This window comes from Bufo bufo, chromosome 8 (assembly GCF_905171765.1).
Source record: "Bufo bufo chromosome 8, aBufBuf1.1, whole genome shotgun sequence".
NCBI classification, from domain to species: Eukaryota; Metazoa; Chordata; class Amphibia; order Anura; family Bufonidae; genus Bufo; species Bufo bufo.
The window spans coordinates 208,327,084-208,354,246 of NC_053396.1; the positions used below are offsets into that span (position 1 = coordinate 208,327,084).

The 27,163-nt window shown below is 42.1% G+C and overlaps 1 long non-coding RNA gene across 1 annotated transcript; it reads right to left on the reverse strand.

Annotated features, from left to right (window-relative positions):
* LOC120977454 lies at positions 1-26,534 on the reverse strand. The gene is made up of 2 exons (XR_005773897.1): positions 26,480-26,534; positions 1-167 (listed from the first exon to the last, which is right to left on the reverse strand). It is a non-coding gene; the product is annotated as an uncharacterized LOC120977454 (long non-coding RNA).
* Positions 26,535-27,163: the final 629 nt, after the last annotated feature.

Genomic DNA, 27,163 nt, shown 5'->3' on the forward strand with positions numbered 1-27,163 from the left:
TTCGGCGAAGCAGCCGAATCGAATTTTTGTAAACTTCGCTCATCTCTAATTATTGTATATGGCAGGTTTCTCTGACATTACACACAATGGAATAAAGTAGTGACAGAAGGAAAGGTGAGATTCCTCGTTGTCCAGAAGAATGGAAGCTCATGGCCGCTCGCCTGGATCTGTGAAGAAAAAAAGTACAAAATGTTCTCATTAGAAGTCATTACACCGATCCAGTAATATCCTGACAATGGGGGAGGAGACCAGAATATATATGTGTCACTGCATGAGGTTTATTACAACAACAAATTATGTAAGGTGCGAGATCCCCTGTGAGCGCGGGATTTACAGTAATAGAGACATAGGCGGAGATTTATCAAACTGCTGTAAATGAAAATTGCATGAAGAACTTTTTTTCCATCTAAAATAAAGGATCTCAGATGGAAATGGCTCAAATGGATGCAAAATGTGCACAACTGAGCATAATGGTCGCTTAAAAGACCGGATCCATTTTTTCCTTATTTTTCTGTTCTTCTGACGATCAAAAAATACACAGTGATGAGAACCCGGCCGTAGCTCCTATAATACAGTGGAGAATGTAGAGGCAGATTTACTGATCTTATAGATGGCGTAAACGTAGACCTGCAGCAGATTTATCACAGGGGCTCAGGCTGAAGGAGAATACTGGTGCAGGGACAGACACTTTTCTGACTCTATACCGACTAGGGCTGGGCGATTATGACAAAAATGAAAATCGTGATTAACTGAACATTTAACCTTTCATGTGAAAACACACCCCTTTTTAGTTAAGCCACACCCCTTTCAGACTAGGCACATAAACCATCTATAGGCATAGATGCGACAAATTACCCAACGTTTTGGAGCAATTTACGCCAAAATGTAGGTGCAATAAGAGCTGTGGGAGATCGCACCTGTACACAGAAGTGTGTCACAGACACAGAAACATCCGAAGTTGATTAGCATAAAACTTTATTCTAATACTGTACGGAACAGGAGCCGAACCAGAGTTCAGGAAATGTTTTTTTACAGTGCAAATTAATTAATAATAACTTGTAATTACTAACTACGAATTAGTAATACCTTCGGCTCATCGGAGCCAATACATTCTAATATCGTACAGAGCTCCTGATCCGTACAGTATTGGAACAAAGTTTTATCCGAAGTCGATTCGCTCATCCCTAGTCACAACATCAAGCAAAAACTTGAAATAAGACATAAGTACAAAAGCACATCTTAAAGGGATTGTTAATCACTGTATAACCAGTCATAGGGCACATGGAAGCAATCAGGTAACGAACACACCTGTGTATTCACCCACACTAGACAACGGCTTTCTGCCGAGGTTACAAAAGTAAGGCTACGGCCTCATGCACACGACAGTTTTTTTTTTGCGGTCCGCAAAACCGTAGGTCCGTGATCCGTGTCCGTTTTTCCTTCCGTGGGTCTTCCTTGATTTTTGGAGGATCCACGGACATGAAGGAAAAAGTCGTTTTGGTGTCCGCCTGGCCGTGCGGAGTCAAACGGATCTGTCCTGACTTACAATGCAAGTCAATGGGGACGGATCCGTTTGACGTTGACACAATATGGTGCGATTGCAAAGGGATCCGTCCCCCATTGACTTTCAATTTAAAGTCAGGAGTCCCTATTATACCATCGGATCGGAGTTTTCTCTAATCCGATGGTATAATTTAACTTGAAGCGTCCCCATCACCATGGGAACGCCTATATGTTAGAATATACCATCGGATTTGAGTTACATCGTGAAACTCATATCCGACAGTATATTCTAACACAGAGGCGTTCCCATGGTGATGGGGACGCTTCAAGTTAGAATATACTAAGAAGTGTGTACATGACTGCCCCACATGAGTGCCGCACCTGAAGGGGTTAATTGTGGGTATCATAGCCCCCTGTAAGAGATTACGGGCTGACAGGCAGCAGGGGGCAGACCCCCCTCCCTCCCCAGTTTGAATATCATTGGTGGCCAGTGTGCGGCCCCCCCTCCCTCCCTCTATTGTATTATCATTGGTGGCCAGTGTGCGGCCCCCCCTCCCTCCCTCTATTGTATTATCATTGGTGACCAGTGTGTGCCCCCCTCCCTCCCTCTATTGTATTATCATTGGTGGCCAGTCTGCGCCCCCCCCCCTATTGTATTAATATCATTGGTGGCCAGTGTGCGGCCTCCCCTCCCCCCCCCCCCCCGATCATTGGTGGCAGCGGAAAGTTCCGATCGGAGTCCCAGTTTAATCGCTGGGGCTCCGATCGGTAACCATGGCAACCAGGACACTACTGCAGTCCTGATTGCCATGGTTACTTAGCAATATTAGAAGCATCATACTTACCTGCTGCGCTGCCACCAATGATCGGGGTGGGGGAGAGGGGAGGCCGCACACTGGCCACTAATGATATTAAAACTGGGGAGGGAGGGGGGTCTGCCCCCTGCTGCCTGGCAGCCCCTGATCTCTTACAGGGGGCTATGATACGCACAATTAACCCGTTCAGGTGCGGCACCTGAGGGGTTAATTGTACGGATCACAGCCCCCTGTAAGAGATCAGGTGCTGCCAGGCAGCAGGGGGCAGTCATGTACACAGTTCGTAGTATATTCTAACTAGAAGCGTCCCCATCACTATGGGAACGCCTCTGTGTTAGAATATACTGTCGGATCAGAGTGAAAACTCAAAGTGAAAACTCAGCTCTGAAAAAGCTTTTATGCAGACGGATCTTCAGATCCGTCTGTATGAAAGTAGCCTACGGACACGGATGCCAATCTTGTGTGCATCCGTGTTTTTTCACGGACACATTGACTTGAATGGGTCCGTGAACCGTTGTCCGTCAAAAAAATAGGACAGGTCATATTTTTTTGACGGACAGGATACACGGATCACGGAGGCGGATGACAAACGGTGCATTTCCCAAGTTTTCAACTGACCCATTGAAAGTCAATGGGTCCGCAGAAAATCACGGAAAACAGAACAACGGCTACGGGTGCACACAACGGTCGTGTGCATGAGGCCTACATCTAGACAACAGTCATTAAACAACAGTGAAATGGTCTATTTTTAATGGCTGTTTTTTCACAGATGCCTTTCTAGAACATGAATATCAACGCCTTCCCGACTGCCACACGGCTATATACGTCCTATCTGCACATGCCCCGTGCAGATAGCGTGTATATAAACGTTATGGCAGCTCTGCTTGGATTGAAGCTTCTGCCTCTGCACTGCCACACAGTAATGCCGGCAAGGAACCAGAGTGGTCCCTTGCCGATGATCGATCTGATTGGTTAGTCTGTGCAGGCTAACCAATCGGATTGCGACAGTGTAAAAGTGCCTGTTTCAGGCTCTGATCTACATTCTGCAGATGAGAGCCTGAAATCAGGCAGTGTGCCCCCGATCTGTGGGCCCCATCTGTGTCGCCCCCCCTTCCGTGAACCCTGCCTCCAACCTTTGTCTTTGCCGGCTATGTGCTCTCCATGCCGGCATCTGTGCCCGCCTGCCCCCATCCATGTAGTCTGCCCCCATGAGTGTCCCCCTGCCCCATCAATGCCCCCTTGTGAGGTCCCCCTGCTGTATGTGATGGTGGCGGCTCTGTTCCTGAGAAGCTGTCATCAGCAGCAAGTGTCAGCTGTATGCTGACACTCTGCTGTAACCCCTTAGATGCCGCAGTCAGCGGCATCCAAGAGGTTAACAGAGGGAGGGGGCTCCCTCTCTTAGCCATCGGGCTGCTGCTTGCAAAGGCGTCCAGTGTTGCCATCTATTAGTGTAAAACTGATAGTATTATACTTTGCAAAGCATTAGCATTGCAAAGTATAGAACAGGCATCAACCCCACTAGATCTTCAAGACCCAAGGGGGCCTTGATAAAAAAAAAAGAGTGCAAAAATAAAAAAATCGATGTAAAAAAATAAAATAAAAAGGTAAATTAAAAATAAAATTCATTGACTTTTCCCATATTCACTCTTTTATAAAAGATAAAAAAATAAATAAAATAAACTACACATAATTGGTATCGCCGTAAAGATCTGATCTATAAAATGATCATGATACTAATCCCGCGTGGTGAACGCTGTACAAAAAAAAACAATTGCTGTTTTTTTTGCCTTACGATCAAAGCGATCAAAAAGTCATATGCAACCCAAAAATGATACCAATAAAAACTATCGCCCATCCAGCAAAAAAAAAAAGCCCTTATACAACTATGTTGAGAAAAAAAAAGTAATGGGTCTTAGATTTTAAAAATGGAGTCACTTTTGGGGGGTTTCTACTGTAGGGGTGCCTTAGTGTGCCTTTAAATATGATATGACACCTAAAAGCCATTCCAGCAAAATCTGTCCCCCAAAAACCGTATGTTGCTCCTTTTCTTCTGAACCCTGCCATGTGTCCATACAGCTGTTTACGAACATAAATGGGGTGTTTCTGTAAACTGCAGAATCAGGATAATAAATATTGAGGTTCATTTTGCTGCTAACCCTTGCTATGTTTTAGGAAAAATTAGATTAAAATAAAAAATCTGTACAAATACTGAAAATTTGAACCCCTTAATGACTTAGGGCGTACCGGTACGCCCTATTTCCCGAGTCCTTAAGGACTCAGGGCGTACCGGTACGTCCTAAATTTAAATAGCAATTGCGGCGCCCCGGGGGTTAATCCGAACAGGATGCCAGCTGAAATCATTCAGCTGGCATCCTGTCACAACGCCAGGGGGGGTCATGTGACCCCCCCGTATCGGCGATCGCCGCAAACCGCAGGTCAATTCAGACCTGCGGTTTGCTGTGCTTTCTGCAGTTTCTGATCCCCGCGGTCCCTGACCGTGGGGATCAGAAACTTTAGTGTGCCTAAAATAAAGATTTTGCACCCCCCCCTGCACCCCTGCATGATTTTATTCCGGCGGGTGGTGCAGGGGGGAAGGTTGTGGGCGGTGGGGGCGGCGGGCGGTGCGGCAAGCGGGATCGCGATCTACCGCCCGCCTCCTCTTGAAAATTCGTTGGTGGCCAGTGGTTATACCAGAGTGTCAGCACATTGCTGACACTCTGGTATAAATGTCTGACATCTGTGCAGATGTCAGCCGTTTAACCCTTTCCATACCGCGGTCCGTATGGAAAAGGTTAACTGTCAGGGAGCTCCCTCCCTCTCCCATCGGGGGGCTGCTGTGCCTTTGCAGCCCCCAGACAGGATGGGGTGACAGAGGTAGGGAGCCCCCCTCCTTACCCTTCCCCATCTGCGAAGTTGTGGCCACAACTGAGCAGACGGGGAAGGTTCCCATGGCAACAGGACGCCTTCTCAGGCATCCTGCTGTCCATGGTGCTGAACAGATCTATGCTAAAGGCATAGATCTGTTCAGACAAAGTGTAAGTAAAATACTATATAGTGTACTGTACTGTATTATACAGACATCAGACCCACTGGATCTTCAAGAACCAAGTTGGTCTGGGTCAAAAAAAATTAAAAAAAGGTGAAAAAAGTTAAGATAAAAAAAAACATTTATCACTGAATAAAAAATAAATAAAAAAAATACGCTACACATATTAGGTATTGCCGCGTCCGTAACGACCTGATCTATAAAACGGTCATGTTACTTTCCCCGCTTGGTGAACGCCATAAAAATAAAAAAATAAAATATAAATATAAAATAAAAAATAAAAACTATGAGAAAATTGAAATTTTGCCCACCTTACTTCCCAAAAAAGGTAATAAAAGTGATCAAAAAAGTCGCATGTACGCCAAAATAGTACCAATCAAACCGTCATCTCATCCCGCAAAAATCATACCCTACCCAAGATAATTGTCCAAAAACTGAAAAAACTATGGCTAAAACATGATTTTTTTTGTTTAAAAAATTAAATCATTGTGTAAAACTTACATAAATAAAAATAAAGTATACATATTAGGTATCGCCACGTCTGTATCGATCGGCTCTATAAAAATATCACATGACCTAACCCCTCAGATGACCACCGTAAAAAAATAAAAATAAAAACGGTGTAAAAAAAGCAATTTTTTGTCATCTTACGTAAAAAAAAGTGTAATAGCAAGCGATCAAAAAGTCATATGCACCCCAAAATAGTGCTAATCAAACAGTCATCTCATCCCGCAAAAAATGAGACCCTACTTAAGATAATCGCCCAAAAACGGAAAAAACTATGGCTCTTAGACTATGGAGACACTAAAACTTTTTTGGGTTTTAAAAATGAAGTCATTGTATAAAACTTACATAAATAAAAAAAATTGTATACATATTAGGTATCGCCGCGTCCGTGACAACCTGCTCTATAAAATTACCACATGATCTAACCTGTCAGATGAATGTTGTAAATAACAAAAAAAAAACTTGCCAAAAAAGCTATTTCTTGTTACCTTGCCACACAAAAAGTGTAATATAGAGCAACCAAAAATCATATGTACCCTAAACTAGTACCAACAATACTGCCACCCTCTCCTGTAGTTTCTAAAATGGGGTCACTTTTTTGGAGTTTCTACTCTAGGGGTGCATCAGGGAAGCTTCAAATGGGACATGGTGTCAAAAAAAACAGTCCAGCAAAATCTGCTTTCCAAAAACCGTATGGCATTCCTTTCCTTCTGCGCCCTGCCGTGTGCCCGTACAGCAGTTTACGACCACATATGGGGTGTTTCTGTAAACTACAGAATCAGGGCCATAAATAATGAGTTTTGTGTGGCTGTTAACCCTTGCTTTGTAACTGGGAAAAAAATATTAAAATGGAAAATCTGCCAAAAAAGTGAAATTTTGAAATTGTATCTCTATTTTCCATTAAATCTTGTGCAACACCTAAACGGTTAACAAAGTTTGTAAAATCAGTTTTGAATACCTTGAGGGGTGTAGTTTCTTAGATGGGGTCACTTTTATGGAGTTTCTACTCTAGGGGTGCATCAGGGGGGCTTCAAATGGGACATGGTGTCAAAAAAACAGTCCAGCAAAATCTGGCTTCCAAAAACCATACGGCGCACCTTTCTCTCTATGCCCTACTGTGTGCCCGTACAGTAGTTTACGGACACATATGGGGTGTTTCTGTAAACGGCAGAGTCAGGGCAATAAAGATACAGTCTTGTTTGGCTGTTAAACCTTGCTTTGTTAGTGGAAAATATGGGTTAAAATGGAAAATTAGGCAAAAAAAATTAAATTCGCAAATTTCATCCCCATTTGCCAATAACTCTTGTGCAACACCTAAAGGGTTAACGAAGTTTGTAAAATCAGTTTTGAATACCTTGAGGGGTGTAGTTTATAGAATGGGGTCATTTTTGGGCGGTTTCTATTATGTAAGCCTCGTAAAATGACTTCAGACCTGTAGTGGTCCCTAAAAATTGGGTTTTTGTAAATTTCTGAAAAATTTCAAGATTTGCTTCTAAACTTCTAAGCCTTGTAACATCCCCAAAAAATAAAATATCATTCCCAAAATAATTCAAACATGAAGTAGACATATGGGGAATGTTAAGTCATCACAATTTTTGGGGGTATTACTATGTATTACAGAAGTAGAGAAACTGAAACTTTGAAATTTGCAAATTTTTCCAACTTTTGGGTAAATTAGGTATTTTATTATGCAAAAAAATTAATTTTTTTGACTTCATTTTACCAGTGTCATGAAGTACAATATGTGACGAAAAAACAATCTCAGAATGGCCTGGATAAGTCAAAGTGTTTTAAAGTTATCAGCACTGGTCAGTGACACTGGTCAGATTTGCAAAAAATGGCCAAGTCCTTAAGGTGAAATAGGGCTGAGTCCTTAAGGGGTTAAAATTTTACCTCCATTTTCCTTTAATTCTTGTGGCACACCTAAAGGGTTAACATAGTTTGTATAACCAGTTTTAAGTAATTAGAGGGGTGTAAAATGGGGTCATTTATGGGTGGTTTCTATTATCTAAGGACCGTAAAGTGACTTCAGAACTGAATTGGTCCTTGAAAACGTTGGTTTTGAAAATTTTACAGAAAATTAGAAAAATTGCTTCTTAAATTCTAAGCCTTCTAACGTCTTAAAAATATCAAGTGTATATTAGCATCAATTTGAAAATTAAAGTAGACCTATAGGGAATCTTAAGTAAAAACTATTTAATGAGGTATCACTATCTGTCTTTAATGCGTAGAAATTCAAATTTAGAAAATTAATTTTTTTTCGAAATTTTCAGTAAATTTGGGATTTTTTATAATATAAAGGTAAAACTTATCGACCAAAATTTACCCCTAACATCAAATACGAGATGTCACAAGAAAACAATCTCAGAATGGCTCAGATAAATAAAAGCATTCAAAAGTTATTAACACATAAAGTGACACTAAAATGAAATTAAGCCTGGTCACGAATGTGAAAAATGGCTTGGTCTTGAAAGGGTTAAAAACAGCCCCCTTGAATTGTATGTGGGGCTGTCTATACGTGAAAACGGACAAAATCGGACATGTCAGATTTTTTTAAGGCAGTTAATCACACAACATTAAAAAAAAGGGCCGCGTGAATAGAACCATAGACTGCAATCGTTCTGAAAATATCAATGGCGGTTGTGTGAATGTAACTTTAAGGGCTTGTCCTATGAATAATATTGTACAGTTTTCAAACCAGCCCCTGGATCTGAATACTTTTGTAATTGCATGTAATTAAAAATTTTAAATAGCCACTGAGTTATTCAGTGAATCTATCTATACTGTCACCTGCTATTTGCCCTTTAATTTCTATGTCCTGTTCACTGAGATGGAAGCATATGCTCAGTTTCATCCTTAAACTGCCACCAGCCGCGGCAGAAAGTGCATGCCCCCTGAGAAAGCACACTCCTCCTAAGCGGACAGCCTGAAATACACCTAGCTGAACAATTGGAGCAATGAATGGGGAGATCTCTGGATCCATGTGAGGTACAGCGCTGGTTCTAGCTTTATTAGAAAGAGATTGTCGTGTCCTATATGATGTCTGATTTTCATTTTTATATTAAAAGGGGTTCTCCGGGAATTAAGAAAATGAAAACACTTAAATATTACTTTATAATAATTATATTCTCAAATACCATTATTTTTATTTTTTTTTGAAACATGAAATTTTATTGAAGTTTTTGCGGATAATACAAATGGTGACAACTGTATAAATCCATCATAGAATGCATACAAAGTCATAGAGGGAATGTAAAGGGCAGGAGAGGGAAGGGAAGGTGAGGAGAAATGAATTAGGGAGAGGGAGGAAAGGGATATGAGGAAGGGAAGGGGAGGTGGGGGGGGGAGGTGTAGGGTAACAAAATAATACATAATGAATGAACCAGATATACTTATAATGTCCATTGTAAATGGATAAATTTCACAATGAAAGCCAGTATACTATAACTTAAAATATCATAACATAAAGTGGTACATTAATATGTGTATACACAGGTATATAATATATCATGAGCAAGACAATTGTAAAATAATATGAATAGATTGTGGAATAATATTATGAATTATTTTATAGGGCTAGTGAGTTTGCTGTACTAGAATTAACGTGAAAATTACTCTTCAGCCATACTCCCCATTGGTTATAAAATTTCTCTTTTTTAAAAAGAGCTGATGCAGCCACTCCTTCATACCAACAGTTATCTTCGACCAATTTAATGACATCAAGATCTTTAGGAATTTGGTTAGATTTCCAATGAGATGCAAAAGGTGACGTGTCGCTATGCATATATGCCCAAACATAGTTCTAAATTCAAACGGGATTGATTCAATGCCTATAAAGAGGAGTGCCAATTGTGGAGAGGGAACGATTGATAAATGGCAGACCCTTTCAAAGATACTAAAAGATCTATGCCAGAGAGAATTAATCGGAGGGCAATCCCACCAGCAGTGAAGGAAGGAACCTTGTAAATGTCCGCATTTCCAACAGGTCGAGGGAGTGTCTGGGAAAATTCTATTTAGTTTCATTGGGTGATAGTACCATCTATATAGAATTTTCCTAGATGTGTCTAGGTGAGAGATGCATCTTGAGATGTTAAATATTGCGTCAAGTGCAGATGACCACTGTTCTGGAGAAAGAGCGATGGATAGCTCGTGAGACCATTTAGACTTAATCGTTTGTAGAGGGTCTTCTAGTGGAGTAATAAGGACTTTATATGAGTAAGATATCACTTTACTGTAGCTATTATAGTTTAAAAACCATTTTGTGAAGAGAAGTGCATCTGGAGTGTTATTGATGCGACTAGGAGGCTGTGTGAAGAGGGTATTGGCAGTGGCATGTCTGATTTGAAGATATTTATAAAAATCTCTTGTAGGGAGATCATGAGACTGTGAAATTTCTGAGAAGGGTTTCAGAGTATTATTTATGAATAGATCATTAATAAGGCATAAGCCATTCTTCTTCCACGTCGAGATATCTAAGTCTGGGATATAGGCTTCCAAAATTGAAATGCTAAAATCTTGAGGGGAATAGGTAAATAAGTGACGTTTGTTAGCTATAACGTCCCAAGTGTTAAAAATTGCTTTAATGGTAGCCAATTTATTATTTGGCATAAATCTAAACAGTGACATGGCTGTAAGGAGATCTTTTAGAGAATGTGTCCCAAGAAAGGATTTTTCTATGTGACACCATTCTTTTTGTTGGTCATTATGCCATAAATGTTTTAATTGGTCTAGGATTGTAGCTCTATAATATTGTATTATTGAGGGACAGTTTAAACCTCCTTCTTTTTTGGAAAGGTACAAAATATCTGCTTTTATTCTATGATATTTGCCTCCCCATATAAAATGTAAGATACATTTCTGTAAATCTTTGAGAAATTTTATGGGTATTGGAATAGGTAGGTTTCTAAAGTAATAAAGGATTTTGGGCAGAATACTCATTTTGATAACAGCGATTTTTCCTAACCAGGAGATGCCTTGTGATTTAAAACTAGTTAATTTCGACTTAATATCATGAAATAAGGGAATATAGTTGAGGGTGAATGTTTCGCTCGGAATAGCTGTTAAATTGATTCCTAGGTAGGGGATTGATTTTTTAACCCAATTAAACTGGAAAGTTAGTTTTAGGGATTTGACGTTTTTTTCCGGAATTCCTAGGTTTAGGATTTGAGATTTTGTAGTATTAATTTTATAATAGGATGCCTTCGTGAAAGACGAAAGTATATCGCAAGTGTGAGTAAGAGAGGTGGTAGGGTTAGATAATAACAAAAGGACGTCATCCGCGAAGAGACCGATACGGTGGTCTTTCCCTGAGATTGAAATACCAGTAATGTTGGGGGATGATCTAATATGAGAAGCGAATGGTTCCATTAAGAGAGCAAAAATTAAGGGAGATAGGGGACAGCCCTGCCTAGTACCGTTTGAAATGGGGAATAGGTGGGATTTAAAGCCAGAAGAGTAAACAAAGGCTTGGGGGGAGGAGTATAAGTTTAAAATTCCCGTTAATAAGGGGCCAGCAAACCCAAATTTCTTCAGAACGGAGCTAAGAAATCCCCAATGTACCCTGTTGAACGCCTTCTCCGCGTCCAGGGAAAGGAGCATGGAAGGCGTTCGACGGGTATGAGCTATTTCAATTAGATCCAGAAAACGCCTTGTTCCATCAGAGGTTTGGCGATGTTTGACAAATCCTACTTGGTCAGAGTCTATCAGACTTGGTAGGATGTCTGCCAGACGGTAAGCTAAAATTTTGGAAAAAAGTTTTAAATCGGTGTTTAAGAGGGAAATCGGTCTAAAATTGGCTGGCGTATTGGGGGCCTTTCCAGGTTTGGGTAGAGTAATTATTATTGCTTGAAGCATTTCTGAAGGGATGCATTTATCAAGTAACATATATTGAAAGCAAGATGAGAGGTGGGGAGCAAGAATATTGGAAAAGGATTTATAATATTCGTTAATAAACCCGTCTGGGCCTGGGGATTTATTTATTTTAAGGGTAGAAATTGTATCCTGAATTTCTTGTAAAGATATAGGTTTGTTTAAAAGAGAAAGTTGAGTTGGGGATAGAAGGGGGAGTGATAAGTTATTCAAAAAAGAGTTAATGTCTTCTGTAGTTGGTTGATGGGAATTTGGGTCGTGTTTTAAGTTATATAGGGAATGATAGTATTTGGCGAATTCTTCAGTTATTTTGAGGGGATTTATTATTTTACTCTTGTTTGTAGACCACAAGAAGGGGATTCGAGCGTTTGCTGCTCTATTTTTGAGTTTGTTTGCTAACATTTTAGACGCCCTATTTCCTTGTCTATAAAATTGAGCCTTTGATTGTCTAAGATGTCTCTCAAAATTATTTTGCAACAGGAGGTAAATCTCATGTCTAGTGTTAATAATTTTCTGAGAGATATGAGAGGTTGGAGAATTTCTATTGCTTATTTCCAAGGTTCTAAGTCTATTGTGCAAATCTTCTAACTTGAACATTCTTTTCTTTTTTTCCTCTGAGGAATATTTGATAAATAGGCCTCTTATTACCGCTTTATGAGCGCACCATAGTGTTGTTGGATTAATCTCTGCGCTAGTGTTTAGTTGAAAATACTCCGTTAACGCACTTGAAATTAATTCCTTGTAATGTTTATTTGATAGTAGAAGGTTATTTAACCGCCACGGAGAAGAGTGTTTGAGATTAAAAGTTTCTTGGATGGATATTGTGATAGGGGCATGATCGGACCAAGTAATCAGGCCTATCTTGGAGTCCACTACTTTTTGGAGCAACCATTTGTCAACCAAAAAGAAATCTATCCGTGAGTATGAGTTATGTGGATTAGAAAAAAAGGAGTAGTCTGTTTCAGAGGCATGAAGTGACCTCCATGCGTCAAACAGCTCTTCTTTGTGACATAAATCTTTGAGTTTGTAGTTGTCCTTTTTACTTACAGGAGAAGATTTGTCAATACGAGGATCCAATACCAGGTTAAAATCGCCACATATGATGGTGGAACCTTTCTTCTGGGTTGAGATAGACTCCAAGATAGACCTAATAAAACTTAAAGTTCTAGAGTTAGGGGCATACAAAGACACTAAAGTATACGGTGAGTAATTAATCAAGCAGGTAACTATAATATATCTCCCCATAGGATCTATGTCTAAGGATAAGGTTTGGAAGGCGATGGATTTTTTAACAGCAATTAGAACACCCTTTTTCTTATCAATGGCATGTGAGAAGAGAATGGTAGGAAAATCCTTATGTTTCATTCTTGAACTATCTATTTCGTTTAAATGCGTTTCCTGAACGCACATTATATCGCAGCCCAATCTGAGAGCTTCTTTCCACAGAAAAGCACGTTTAACTGGGCTATTAAGGCCCTTCACATTTAAAGAGGCAATCTTTATAACCATTGTAAATTAAAGGAAAGAAGTGCGCAGAGAGGATATGATACGAAATATACCTGCAGCATTGTAATATTCAAAGCACTACCAGTGTACCATATACAAGTAGCATTTGAGAAAGCAATAAGATAACAAAGGGTAAAAAACATGAAAAACATAAAAGTGATATATAAAAGTCCGGTTCTATGTGAACCAAAGCGACCCCAGGTCGCAAACATAACTCGGGAGGTGGCGATAATATTTAAAGAGATACTCTACTTCCAATATTATCACACCAGTCTGAAGTTATTTGGGTCAGACTGAGAATAAAACATTTATCAAGATACTAGCCAATACTAAAGCAATTATCTGGGAGAGATATTAGCTTTAGGAGAACCCACTACTGTCCATTCCTGGGCAAGTGTGTGATATTTCTTTTTTGGAGGACTTTTCGGTTCTTCTGGGTCTTTGGTGATAGCGTTCTTAATAAGAAAATTCAAAGCTTCTTTGGGGGATATTAGCACCACAGTGCGACCGTTGTAATGCACTAAAAGCTTGACTGGGAAACCCCACTTGTAGAGGATTTTTTGCTCTCTTAATATTTGAGTAACTTTGATGAATTCCCTCCGTCTGGCAAGGGTAGCTGGTGATAAATCTGTGTAAAGTAAGATTTCTTGAAACCGTTCAGGAAGGTCAGGCTTCTTAGCTGCAGCTTTAAGAATTGAGTCTTTAATGTGGTAGTAGTGAATCCTTGCGATGGTATCTCTAGGCAGGGAAGCTGGGATAGACTTTGGTTTTGGAAGTCTATGGACTCTATCTATTAGTAGGTCTGTATCTATTAGTAGGTCTGTATTTGAGGCTTGAGGTAGCAGAGCCGAGAACTGGTCAATCAAATAGTCCTGCAGTTGGTCATCTTGTACTGTTTCTGGAATATTCCTAAACCGGATATTGTTCCTTCTGGATCTATCCTCAATATCTGCTAATTTTAGCTTAATAGCAGCTATGTCATCATCAGCAGAATTGTGAGCGTCCACAAGGCAGTTGTGAGCATTAGTAAACTCCTCCATTTTCTCCTCTAGATGAGCTGTTCGGTCTCCTATAGCATTTATGTCTGCTTTTAGTGAGGATAGAGCTGTCTTGAGATCGTTATTGAAAGAGGTTTTCAGGTCAGACAATAGCTCCTTCATAGCCTCATAAGTTATAGGGACCGCATTATGGCTTTTCTCTGCGCTCATAGGGTCTGTATGTACCGGAGATAGAGAAGGAGAATGTGACTTGCCTTGTGCTTTATCCGTTCTGTAAGACGTTGAGCTGTTAGCTGGTGAGCTTTGAGGCGATTCAGAGACTATAGCAGCTTCCTCATGTATCGGGGAAGAAGGTTCCCGCGCGTCGGCGCCATTTTGGATCGAAGCTGGGCTGAAGAAGCTGGTGAGTTTAGCTGGAGTTCCTGCTCTCTTCTTGCCCCTCGGCATCTTTAACATGTCGATTCGAGTCTCTTGATGATAGGGGAGAAGTTAGGCTAGAAATCGCTTTGTTATGAGGGTCCTGTGAGCCGCTTTAAGACTGGAAATAGCGGAGCTACAGAAGCATGCGTCCGCTCTGGTGCGCTCCAAGCCACGCCCCCCACCATTATTTATAATGGCTCGTTTTGTCTGGGGAGCAATCATCAGGAGAAACAAGAGGGCCGCCGCCCCATTAGTTCACACAAAACCTGTCCTGATCACACAGAATGACAAGTTACCTTACAACACTGAGGTAAAGAGCTCCCTCATCCTCCTCTCTGCTCTGCTTGTCAGGGATTATGATCCTGAATACAGATGATAAGAATTTAATTCTTGAGGAGACATGAAGTACAGAGAGGACGGACAGGACAGGCTGTAGTAGTTCATTAACCACACCTCACCCTCCTCTCATGTCTCATCATCTCCATTCCTACAGAAATTCACCTGTATACAGGATCATAACCCCTGAAAAGCAGAGAGGAGGATGAGGCAGCTCTATAGCTCAGTGTTGTGAAGTAACTTGTCCTGCTGTGGGATAAGGACAGGTTTTGTTTGTACTAATAGGATGGCAGCCATTTTATTTCCCTTGATGATTGCTCCCTAGAGAAAACAAGCCATTATAACTAAGGGTATTTTCACACTTGCGGCAGAGGAATCCCGCAGGCAGCTCCGTCGCCGGAAGTGCCCGCCGGATCCATCAAAACGTATGCCAACTGATGGCATTTGTAAGACTGATCAGAATCCTGATCCGTCTTACAAATGCATGGAAATGCTGGATCGGTCTTTCCGGTGTCATCTGGAAAAACTGATCCGGCATTTATTTTTTTCTCATTTTTTTTCGGTCTGGGCGGAAGGATGGATCCAACATTGCGGTGTTTTAAATGCCGTATCCGGCACTAATACATTCCTATGGGAAAAAGCATGCTGCGGTATTGTCTCCGTCCTGAACAGCCAAAAAGACTGAACTGAAGACATCCTGATGCATCCTGAACGGATTGCTCTCCATTCAGAATGCATTGGGATAAAACTGATCAGTACTTTTCCAGTATAGAGCCCCTAGAACGGAACTCAATGGCGAAAAAGGAAAACGCTAGTGTGAAAGTACCCTAATGAAAGGTATTTGTGAACATATTTGTTATAAAGTAATATTTAAGTATTTACATTTTCTTAATTCCCGGAGAACCTCTTTAATCATGGAAGAAACCATTTAACAGAAGATCAGATATACAACAGCTAATTAGAAACCAGTTGGCGGAGCATTACCCATATCCATGATGCTATGTGGAGATACAAAAAAATGTTTCAAACATGCACTGTCCAGTATTAACCCGTTACTGACCACTTTATGTATAGGACTTTAAATATGAAGCCTGCTCACATGTTCAGTAGGCGCCATATCCGCCAGGTGCCCGCTGTTTTAAAATACAGGCACCCGGGTCTAATGTCCGTGACTGGCGGTAACGTTTATTATGGACATTTAACCCTTCAGATGCTGTGGTCCATGGTATCTGCAATTATAAAAACAGGGAGCGCCCCCCTTCCCCCACACCCGGACGAGGATCGGGGAGCCGGAGTGTGTTTGCAACAGCCCCTGTTCTCCTGAATGACAGCAGGCTGCTGCACACAGTGGCGTACCTACAGGGGTGGTCCAGCGGGTCTGGACCCCCCCTAGAACAACCAACAATACTTTTTTTTTTTATCCTTCAGGGCCGCACCGCCGATCACCACAGGCGGCGCGGCCCTGGATGTAATTCCGGAAGCGGTGGGGGGTGCCGGGGGGGCAGTAGGAGATGAGCGCTTCCATTGTGGAAGCGCTCATCTCCATATCCATCTGTATCGCCGTCCTCAGGATGGCAGGGGAGGGAGAGGTGTGTCCCTCCCCTGTTCTTCTGATAGGCCGCAGGCACTAATGCCTGCAGCCTATCAGAGGCCGGCTCAGGCGGCGCGATGACATCATCATCGCGCCGCCTGAGCCCGGCAGCACACAGCAGGGACACAGGCCGGAAGAGGCCTGCATCACATCACTGCTGATGGAGGTAAGCATCTGTTTTGTTTTTTTTGGAGGGGGGGGACTGGCATCTGACAATTCTTACAGACCCATTTTTTTGGGGGTGGCACTTCTTACTGGCACATTTAGGGGGGGGCTCCATGGGGGAGAGGAGCACTATGGGGGCTCTAAAGGGGCTTTTTTTTTTTTTACACACTATGGGGGGCACTATAGGGGAGAACGGCACTATGGGGCATCTAGTGGCACTATAGGGGCATTATTTGGTGGGCACCATGGGGGAGAGGAGCACTATGGTTTTTTTTTTTTTTTTACACATTATGGGGGACACTATAGGGGAGAACGGCACTAGGGGGCATCTGGTGGCACTATAGGGGCATTATTTGGGGGCACTATGGGGAAGTGGGGGTTCTAAAGGGGCTTTTTTCTTATTGGCACATGGGGGGCATTATGGCATCTGGTGGCACTAAGGGGGCATTTTTTACTGGCACATTATGGGAGGCACTATAGGGGAGAGCGGCACTATGGAGGAGTGGAGCACTATTGGGGCATATGGTGGCACTTCAAAAGGGGCATTTTTTACTGGCACATTATGGGGGGGACCATGGGGGAGAGGAGCACTATGGGGGCATCTGGGGGGTCTAAAGGGGCTTTTTTTTATTGACACATTATGGGGGACACTATGGCATTTGGTGGCACTAAGGGGGGATTTTTTACTGGCACATTATGGGAGGCACTATAGGGGAGAGAGGCACTATGGGGCATTATTTGGGGGCACTATGGGGGAGAGGAGCACTATTGGGGCATATGGTGGCACTTAGAAGGGGCATTTTTTACTGGCATATTATAGGGGACACTATGGGGAAGGGGGAGAGGAGCACTATGAGGGCATTTACTGGGGAACTATATAGGGGTATTTTATACTGGCATACATTATGGGGACATTAGCAGTGGGCACTAAGCGGGGGTATTTCATGTACTGTCATATTGTAGGGAGAATTATTAGTACTAGGGGGTATTATGGGGAGCTTTACTACTACTGGGGGGCTATGAGGAACATGATTACTAGTATGGGCACTATAGGGGCATTATTACTACTAAGTGTGCTCTGGCAGAGAATTATTTCTATTTTGGGGAGCCCTGTTACTTTTGGGGGCACCCTGCCACAGTATCAGCTTAGCACAATAATTTTCGGGGGACATTACCTTTATACTATTAGTGTCTGGGCGCAGTTATTTTTTAGAGCACTGTCTGCCAATAATTGTTGAAGGGGGCACTATCTGTGTGGTAGCAGTATTTCCAGGGGGACTGTTTCTGCAGTATAGTATTGGGGGCACAGCGGGCACAGTATTGGGGGCACTATCTGTGTGGTAGTAGTATTTCCAGGGCGACTGTTTCTGCAGTACAGTATTGGGGGTGGCAGGAAAGGGTGTTCAGAAGATGTGAAGATGATGGAAATGTGGGAAACTAATGTCTGTTTGTTAATCTCTGCAGAGACGGGAGATGGCTGAAAAATCATCATGGCGGTCTGGTCTGAATGGAGACGATAAAGAAAGAGAACGTCTACAACAAAGGTGACATCACTGGATGTAAGAGGTAGGGGGCGCTATGTAGGAGAGGGGATGCTCCGGCTCCTCCCCCTGCCATTTGCAGAAGGAGGATTCAGAGCTGGGTGAGGACGGCCAAGGGGGGCAGCAGGCCACGGGCGGGTGGCAGATGGTGGGGGGGAACCTTGAGCAGGATCTGGGGAGGGAGGAGAGCGGAGGAGCTTCCTGGCTGTAGCCGGCTGTTTATTGTATAATGTGAAGCAGGCAGTGCAGCCAGGACAGGCCTCAACTATAGAATGTCAGCTGTACAGTGTTTGTTGGGAGTGGCCTATTATATGTAGGAGGGGTATTTAATAATGGACGGGGCCAAAAAATTTAGAATCGCCAAGTAAAAGAATCAGTGCAACACACTACACCCCTTCCCTGCATTTTTAAATATAAAGGGGGCTTTGAAAAATTGAATTAGCACAGCGCACTACACATGCCACATTTTTTTGCCTTTCGGACTTCCCCTAGACAAAATTCCTGGGTGCTCCCCTGGCTGCACATTAGTTCCTATAGAGAGCCTGCCTGTCTGGAATTGGACCTCCTCAATCCTGAGGATAGGTCATCCATTTAGAAAAGCGGAAAACCACTTTAAAGTGGTTGTCCGGGCTTTTAATATTGATGACCTATCCTCGGGAGAGGATAGATCGGGGTTCGACACCCAGCACCCCTGTCGATCAGCTGTATGAAGGGAAGGTACGCACGTGCCGACTCCCTTCTCTCTTCCTTCTCGCTGCTGCTATGTCTATGGCGAGCATGCTGTATTGTACTACATTGACTGTCAGTGTACTTCACTGACAGTGTGCCTGTGAGACCCGTACATGGCAGACCTTGAGGCCTAGGGTTGCCACGGCAGCCATCAGCTTCCTGTCACAGCAGCGAGGAAGGGAAGGGGGGGGGTGATGGGGAGAGAGGGGGAGCTACTTCCCTCTGCGAACCTCATATAAGCCACAGTCAGCATTAACAACAGAATTTAAGGGGTTAATTCGCCCTCATTGGCAATGCCGACGGATATAGCAGTTTTAGCCAGGCCCCTGCACTGATCGGGCGTGCACAGTTCGACATTCGGGAACCCCGCTGAGAAGGCAGGGGTGCTCCCAGTAGTGCCACAGTCTTCTCCAGCTTTTCCTAGGCCAGCGACATCACGTTCTTCAGTCCTGACCTAGATACAGCTCAACCCCATTGATGTGAATGGGGCTGAGCTGCGATACCATGTACAGCCACTATACAGTGTACGGCGCTCTGCTTGGTCAAATGAGTGAAGGCTGTGGCACTACTGCGAGCACCGGTGCCTTCTCAAACAGCTGATCAGCGGGGGTCCAATGTGTCAGACTCCCACCATTTAGATACTGATGACCTATCCAGAGGATAGGTCATCAGTTAAAAAAAATCTCAGAAAACCCCTTTAATCAGAAGCAGGATATTATATATCATAATTAATATATCACTGTTTCTTGTTATTGGTTTTGAGCCAGATTGGGGAATGTTCACATTGCTCAGGTTTTTTATCTGGAGCATTGAAGACACATTTTTGCTGGTGATAATCTCTCTGGTTAGTGTTAAAAGGATTTTCGTGGCATTTTGTTGAATTACCGTAATGTGCTTTACTATAATGCAGCCGAACAGGAAAAGATGCGGCCACATCCGGTTGGGTCCTGGGCGTAAAAGCCTGCAGCGTGTGCCGAGACGGTGGCTACGGGGGAAGTGAGGGAGGGTAAGTGCTAGGTAAAGGAGTTTCCATCCACAGGTTAGCACCATATGCCCAGACAACCCCTTTAATATAAATATCCCTGCACCTGGAGTCAAATGTTCTGAGATGCACTTTAAAATTTGATTATTACATAGATTCTAATTCACACATAGTGTAGAAATATACAGGTCCTCTATTTTATAGGAGATTTATTCCCTTAAAGGGGTTCTGCAGTTTGTTCAAACTGATGATCTATCCTATAGGGCAAGAGAGAATCAGGTATCGGAAGCAGATAACCAGATGAGCAATATCGATCGCAAATTAGCGGGTATACTGGAGGCAGTCGGAACAACCAATCAATCATTGAGCACCCTGACAACTACGGTGGCTGCAGTGCAGACTGATATCTCATTAATCCGAGACAACCTAAACAAAATGAGGCAACGTGTCAAAGAGTATGCAACTCTAACCACAGAATTGCAAAAAGAATCTAGGCAGATTAAAAAAAGGTTAGAAACAGTAGAAAGTGATAATAAAGCACTAAAGGAAAAAATGGCAGACCTGGAAGACAGATCCCAGAGAGATAATCTTAAATTAGTGGGCTTCCCGGAAGGAGCAGAAAAAGATGACCCCACAGGTTTTATCCAAAAATGGTTGTCAAACAACGTAAAAACCGCAGAGGCAGCTGCAACACCCATAGTGGAGAGAGCACATCGTATTCCAACAAGAAAACTTCCACCAGGGTCAGCACCAAGGCCATTGTTAATTAAAATGACCTCCTCAAGAGATCGGGACTATATCCTTAGGTGGAAAAGAGAGATACAAACGGTGAAATACAACGACGTCAATATAGAGATATACCCGGACTTTTCTAAAGTTACGCAAGACAAAAGAAGAGAATATAAGGATGTTAAAAAGAGACTGATACAAGCACAATTAAAATACTCCATGATGTACCCTGCGAAACTACGGGTCATCTATAAAGAAACTGTCCAATTCTTCTCTAACCCAAATGATGCAGCTGATTGGATGGATTCTAAGGGCATAAAATAATCTGCCCGTGATGTTGCGAGGGGGAGCTGGGGGGGGTCGACGGCGGGAGGGAAGGGGGGGATAGTCTATAGTTAGAGACCTATGAGTCACAGTTTGCGACTCGCAGGTCATGAGGGGAGTGGGGGTTCTGGGGGGGTGGGAGGGAGGGTCTTTTTCCACGGGTAACTGTCGAGGTATGGGGGGCCCATCGTTGGGGGTGCCCCTGCCCCTCACCCCAGTGCTGCCTTAAAGTTAGGGGGGACCAATTATAAAATAAAAAAAAGGGGATGTCTAGAATATTGACCTGGAATATCCGCGGTTTTGCGGACAAAATCAAGAGGTGTGTAGTGTTCGATCTAGTCTCTAGACATTTACCAGCAATAGTGGCCCTGTTAGAAACACACCTTACAGGTGAAAAAGTGGCAGCGCTTGGCGGAAGGAGATGGGCCTCCCACGAATATCATTCTTGCTACTCCACATACTCTCGTGGAATCAGTGTTTATGTGCATAGACAGGTAGATTATGATCCAATAGAACAGTTAATCGACCAAGAGGGTCAGTATATTTTTCTCCACTGTCATTGGCAGGGGCAAAGGAGAATTATTGCCTTTATATATATTCCACCCCCTTTCACTACAACGGTATTATGTAGACTGATGGATTATATTTCGGCACGAGAGGAGTGCCCGGTGCTGGTGATGGGCGACTTCAACTCGGTCATGGACATTAGAAAAGATAGGACCTCTACCATAATTAACTATGAATCCAGTTCCGGTTCAAGTACTTTACTATTCAGAATGTGTAAAGAAATGGCATTGGTCGATATATGGCGGTCTCTTTATGGAGATAAGCAAGTATTTTCATGTTTCAGTAATACATATAGGTCCATGTCGCGAGTTGATCTGGCCCTCGCCAGCCCCGGGCTCATTAATAAGGTTAAAAAAATGAACTATGAACGTCATGGCGTCTCCGATCACAGCCCGGTCATGGTAATACTGCATAACTAGAATAAAATAAACCAAAATAAAAATGTTTAACTCAATCCCCATTGGATGACATTAATAAGGGACCTGGATAAGATTAATGAAGAAATAAAGCTCTTCTGGAGCGATAATATTAACTCAACCCATATTCATATGGTCTGGGACTCGCTTAAGGCATTTCTTCTAGGTATATATTCATATCAAATTAGAAAACAGAAAAATGCCTTTGCAGAAACTCAAAAAGAAATAGAAGGCCTGCTTGGTCAGGCAATGAATGAGATCACTCGTGTAAATACCCCAGAAAAACAACGTCAATTAAAAAAAGTACAAGATGAATACAAACAATATCTATATAAAAAAGCGCAGAATAAAATGTTCTTCTCAGGGTTGAGAACTTTCAGTGAGTCCGGCAAACCAAGTAGATTGGTATCTATGATAGTAAAAAATCAAAGGGGGAGTAATAATATAACCGGTATTAGGACAGAGGCAGGAAATATTCTACGAGACCCTGATGATATTCTAAGGGAGTTTACCCGATATTTCTCGATGTTATATCAAGCCGGGTCTAAAAATCAGGGAGGAAAAATAGATCAATATTTAGATAACATTAAGATCCTTGAATTTGATCAACAAGATACTGATTGGCTGAATATACCTATCCAACTGATTGAGCTACAAACCACGTTGCAATCCATTAAGGGCAATACCTCCCCAGGGGTGGACGACTTTCCATTTGAAATATACCGAAAACATGAAGGAATTATCCTTCCCCAAATGTTGGAGGTATTAAATCAATCATGGATAATGGGCTCTCTTCCTCCCTCATGGATGGAAGCAACCATCACATTAATTCCCAAAAAAGGGAAAGATCCGCTGTCAGTTACATCTTATCGCCCCATCTCTCTGTTGAACACAGATGATAAAATTCTGGCCAAACTGTGGGCTAATAGATTAAAAACAGTTATCCACAAAGTTGTCCACCCGGATCAAACTGGGTTTATTCCGAAAAGGAATATACAGGACAACGTAAGGAGGGCCTTTTTGAATGTTCAGATGGGGGACGGGGAGGACTGCTCCATCCTGTCCTTAGACGCCGCTAAGGCCTTCGACAGGGTGGAGTGGCCCTTCCTCTGGAGAGTAATGTCTCGGGTTAAAATAGGTGAATACTTCTCCAAATGGGTTCGTATTCTGTATCAAAATCCAGTATCTAGGGTCCGAATCAATGGCGAATACTCTGCCCCTTTTCCCTTGACACGCGGAACACGCCAGGGTTGTCCCCTCTCCCCCTTGCTCTTCTCGCTGTTCCTGGAGCCAATGGCATGTAAAATTCGAGCAGTTGGGGAAATATCGGGTTTTGGGTGCGAGGGAGAGGTTGACAAAATCAGTCTCTATGCGGACGATATGTTACTATTCTTGGGGAGAGGATACATGAACTTGCCTAGGGTTATGGACAGCCTGGATGAATTTGGGTGCCTATCTGGATATGAGATAAACTGGGAGAAATCAAAATTTCTCCCACTAAAACGACCTGTCCCGCCCGGTCATAATCTCCGAGTTAGCATTTTGACCCCAGCAGACTCCTTATTATATCTAGGTATCCAGATAGGGACCAAACTGGAACACTATACGAAATTGAACATACTTCCAATAATAGATAGAGTTAAGGAAAAAATTAGAACATGGCTTAAATTTCCCCTGTCACAAATCAACCGCATAGCACTTATAAAAATGACGTTACTACCAATGCTACTATATGTATTTAATGCTAGCCCAATAACGATAGAAGATAACGAGTCAGAATTAAGATACAATATCTGTATAAAGAAGAGGGCGGACTTTCCATCCCTTTTCTAAAGGGATATTATATAGCTGCCCAATTGAGATGGTGTGTGAGGAATCGAAAGAATAAATGCATTCGGCTTATTTATGGGGAGCACTGTAGACCCTGGGAGGATCTCTTTCATATTCTTGAAACCGGTATCATGGAGAAGAGAACAATAATGAACCCGTTCGGCAGGATGCTCGGGTATATTTGGCAACAAGTTAGATATATGGTTGGAGTAACCCAGGCAGTTCAGTACACCCCATTGTGGGGGAATGCACACTTACCACAAGTTATGTTATTGGGTGATGTTGAATATTGGGAAAAATATGGGATATGTTTAATTGCACAAGTTTTTCATAAAGGACAGATTAAGCCCTTAAATGAAATCCTACCAGACATTACACTAGGATTTATTGATAAATTTAGATATGAACAATTACGACACGCTATTCACTACACGGAGAATAAGAATTATTTAAATATTGTAAGGAACACTTTTTTAGATTTCTGTCAAGACATGACTCTCAACACTTCTATATCACACATTTATGCAAAGTTAAGATATGAATATACCAAAACAATCACATTCAGAAGTGAGGCTAAATGGGAAAAGGACCTGCAAAATGGGGAATCCATCCCGTGGAACGCTGTGTACGGAAATATTAAAAGATCGACGGTCTCCCCTGCCCATGCATGGATTCTTTTGAAAATCACACTCCGTCTCTACTATACACCAGCCTTTCTGCATACTATCTATAACGATATGAAACAGAACTGTTATAAATGCAGCAAAGACAGAGGAGACTATATACATCTGCTGTGGGAATGCCCAGGGATAAAAGAGTATTGGATCAGAATATTCCGGAAATTGCGGGATAGCTCCCCTATGAAATACGAAGCATGCATTAGTTATGTTATCCTGGGTGTTTTCCCAGAGACAGATAAAAATAAAACTGAGCAGATACTCTGGCTTCGGGGTATCGCACTGGCCAAAATAATAATTGTTAAATATTGGGGCACCACGGAATATCCTAACTTTCAGGAGTGGATGGAACGGATGAACAGGGTCAAGCAATATGAATACATCCTTGCCCAAACAGCAGGGAAAAAGGCAGCCTGGATGCGGATATGGGGCAATTTGAAATGATAATACTAGGTGTAACGACAGTAGCTCCGCGGAAAAAAGGGGGTTGGAGGGAGGGAAGGGGGGGGGGTTAAAAAAGCAAGAGGGAAATTTAGCATAGGATGAGATTATGTATGATTGTATTATTGCTTTGTGATACCAAAATGGAATACTGTAGATCTTTATTATCTGTAAAATAAAAAAACAATTTAAAAAAAAAATTAAAAAAATGATGATCTATCCTATCGGTGGGGGAGCGACACCCGGGACCCCCGCCGATCAGCTGTTTGTGAACTGAGCTTAGCCGCGCCCAGGCCAGTTGATACTAGTCGTGACGTCACTGGGCCAGCGGTAAACAGTGAGAAGGCCGCGGCGCTCCTGGAGCTGCCTTCTCAAACAGCTGATCGGCGGGGGTCCTGGGTGTCAGACCCCCACCGTTCAGATTCTGATGATCTATCCAGAGGATAGATCATCAGTTTAAACAAACTGCAGAACCCCTTTAATACTGAACAGTATTTTCCTTGTTTTGGATTAGAAATGTCCATACGTTGTTGTTGTAGTACTGGTGGAATTTTTGTATTGTGCTCTCTGTAAATTTGTTTCTCTGCGTTTTCATTTCCATTTGGACCTTACGTTTGATGTAACAGGTGATTTCTTGCAATCTCACATACAGAGGTCTATAGAGTCTAAAATCTTATACACTGTATAAGATTTTAGACTCTATAGACCTCTGTATGTGAGAAATCAGATACTGATATATAAAAATAAAGAGGTAGTGACTGGAGCAAGCGCGCCGCTACCAGGCTACTAAAAACAATAGTACAGCTAAAAAGCTATATAGCACTTTAGAGGTTCTAATAGATAGTTTTAATAGTAGGTTAGATAGTGTTATTTACGATTTAATAAGTGACCAATAAAAGTTATATTTTAATGCCACAAATCAGTATACACATGTCAAGAGTAGGCAACCAATAGTCCAGTACTATATGAAAATAAAGTTATTAATGCCTCTACATGTGTAGGGTATAAATTTGGAACATATGTATGGAACTGACTTTCAGTACCAGAATTTTTACTTCTGTTTTATCTATCATTAAGAGCTTGTATTATCTTGAAAGTCGTTAGAATTTTTTGCCTTATTTGCACGCCGTTTTAGAGCATTTCAATAAAGAGGCTTTTTTTTGCAACAAGAAATGGTGCTGATATCTTTCAAGTTTTTGCTTTAAATTTTACGTGAACCCCATTAGTAAACGTGGGCCATATCTTCTGGGATGTCCAGCAAAGCAGCGCATATATATGGAGACATGATTCCTTGCATGTACACAAAGGGTTAAACCAAACATCCTGTGGCAGTGTGGCTATGGAGATGCTGGAATGGCAGATCTGGGCCACTAAAATGGTGTCTCACCCCTTATCTCTCTCATCCCAGTAGGTTTCTCCTAATCTTTGATACCAGATTTAACATTTCATTACATGGCGGAGTCATTTATATTAGACATAATCACTCACCATTCGGCTTTAGCAGCATTATCGGACGCATCAGATCATGAAGTCTCTAAAGCTGTGAAAACAGGAAATTATTTAATGCAAAATTCCACATGGAATATAAATTCTTTGCTTTACTGTTTTTCTATTTTCTGATTATTAAGTGTTCTTGCATGACAATACCACTTACTGTTATCTCACATATATATTCTTATTATTATAGCCACATTTACCAGCCTAACTCCTCCCACAATTTTTATACCACATAGACAGTAATTTACCGTAACGTGCGGATTGTTCCCGATTGTTCTGCGTTTTTGTGGCAAAATTGGTCCCATAGGAAAAATGGTGGAGGGAGTGGGAGCTGACAAAAGCTAGAGTGTGAGCTGAAAAATCAGGTTTCTGCCACCATTCCCTCATTTTCAAGCCCACCTATATCAAAACGTTCAGCTATCCCTGCTGCCACTAAAAATGTCCACGGCTAAGCCATAGTCCTGATAGTTTTCACAATATGACCATTTGTTTGCAACTCATGCCGCCCATTGAAACTCCACTCTAGCCACCTCAAATTTGAAGGGCAATTTCTAAACTGCGACTGTGCCTTCATTTTTAATATTTCAGAGACATACTATGTAGGTCTGGATCTTGTGATTCTCACAATATAAAGCTCTTCGCTGTAGGATTTATAATTTTTTAAACTACAACGGT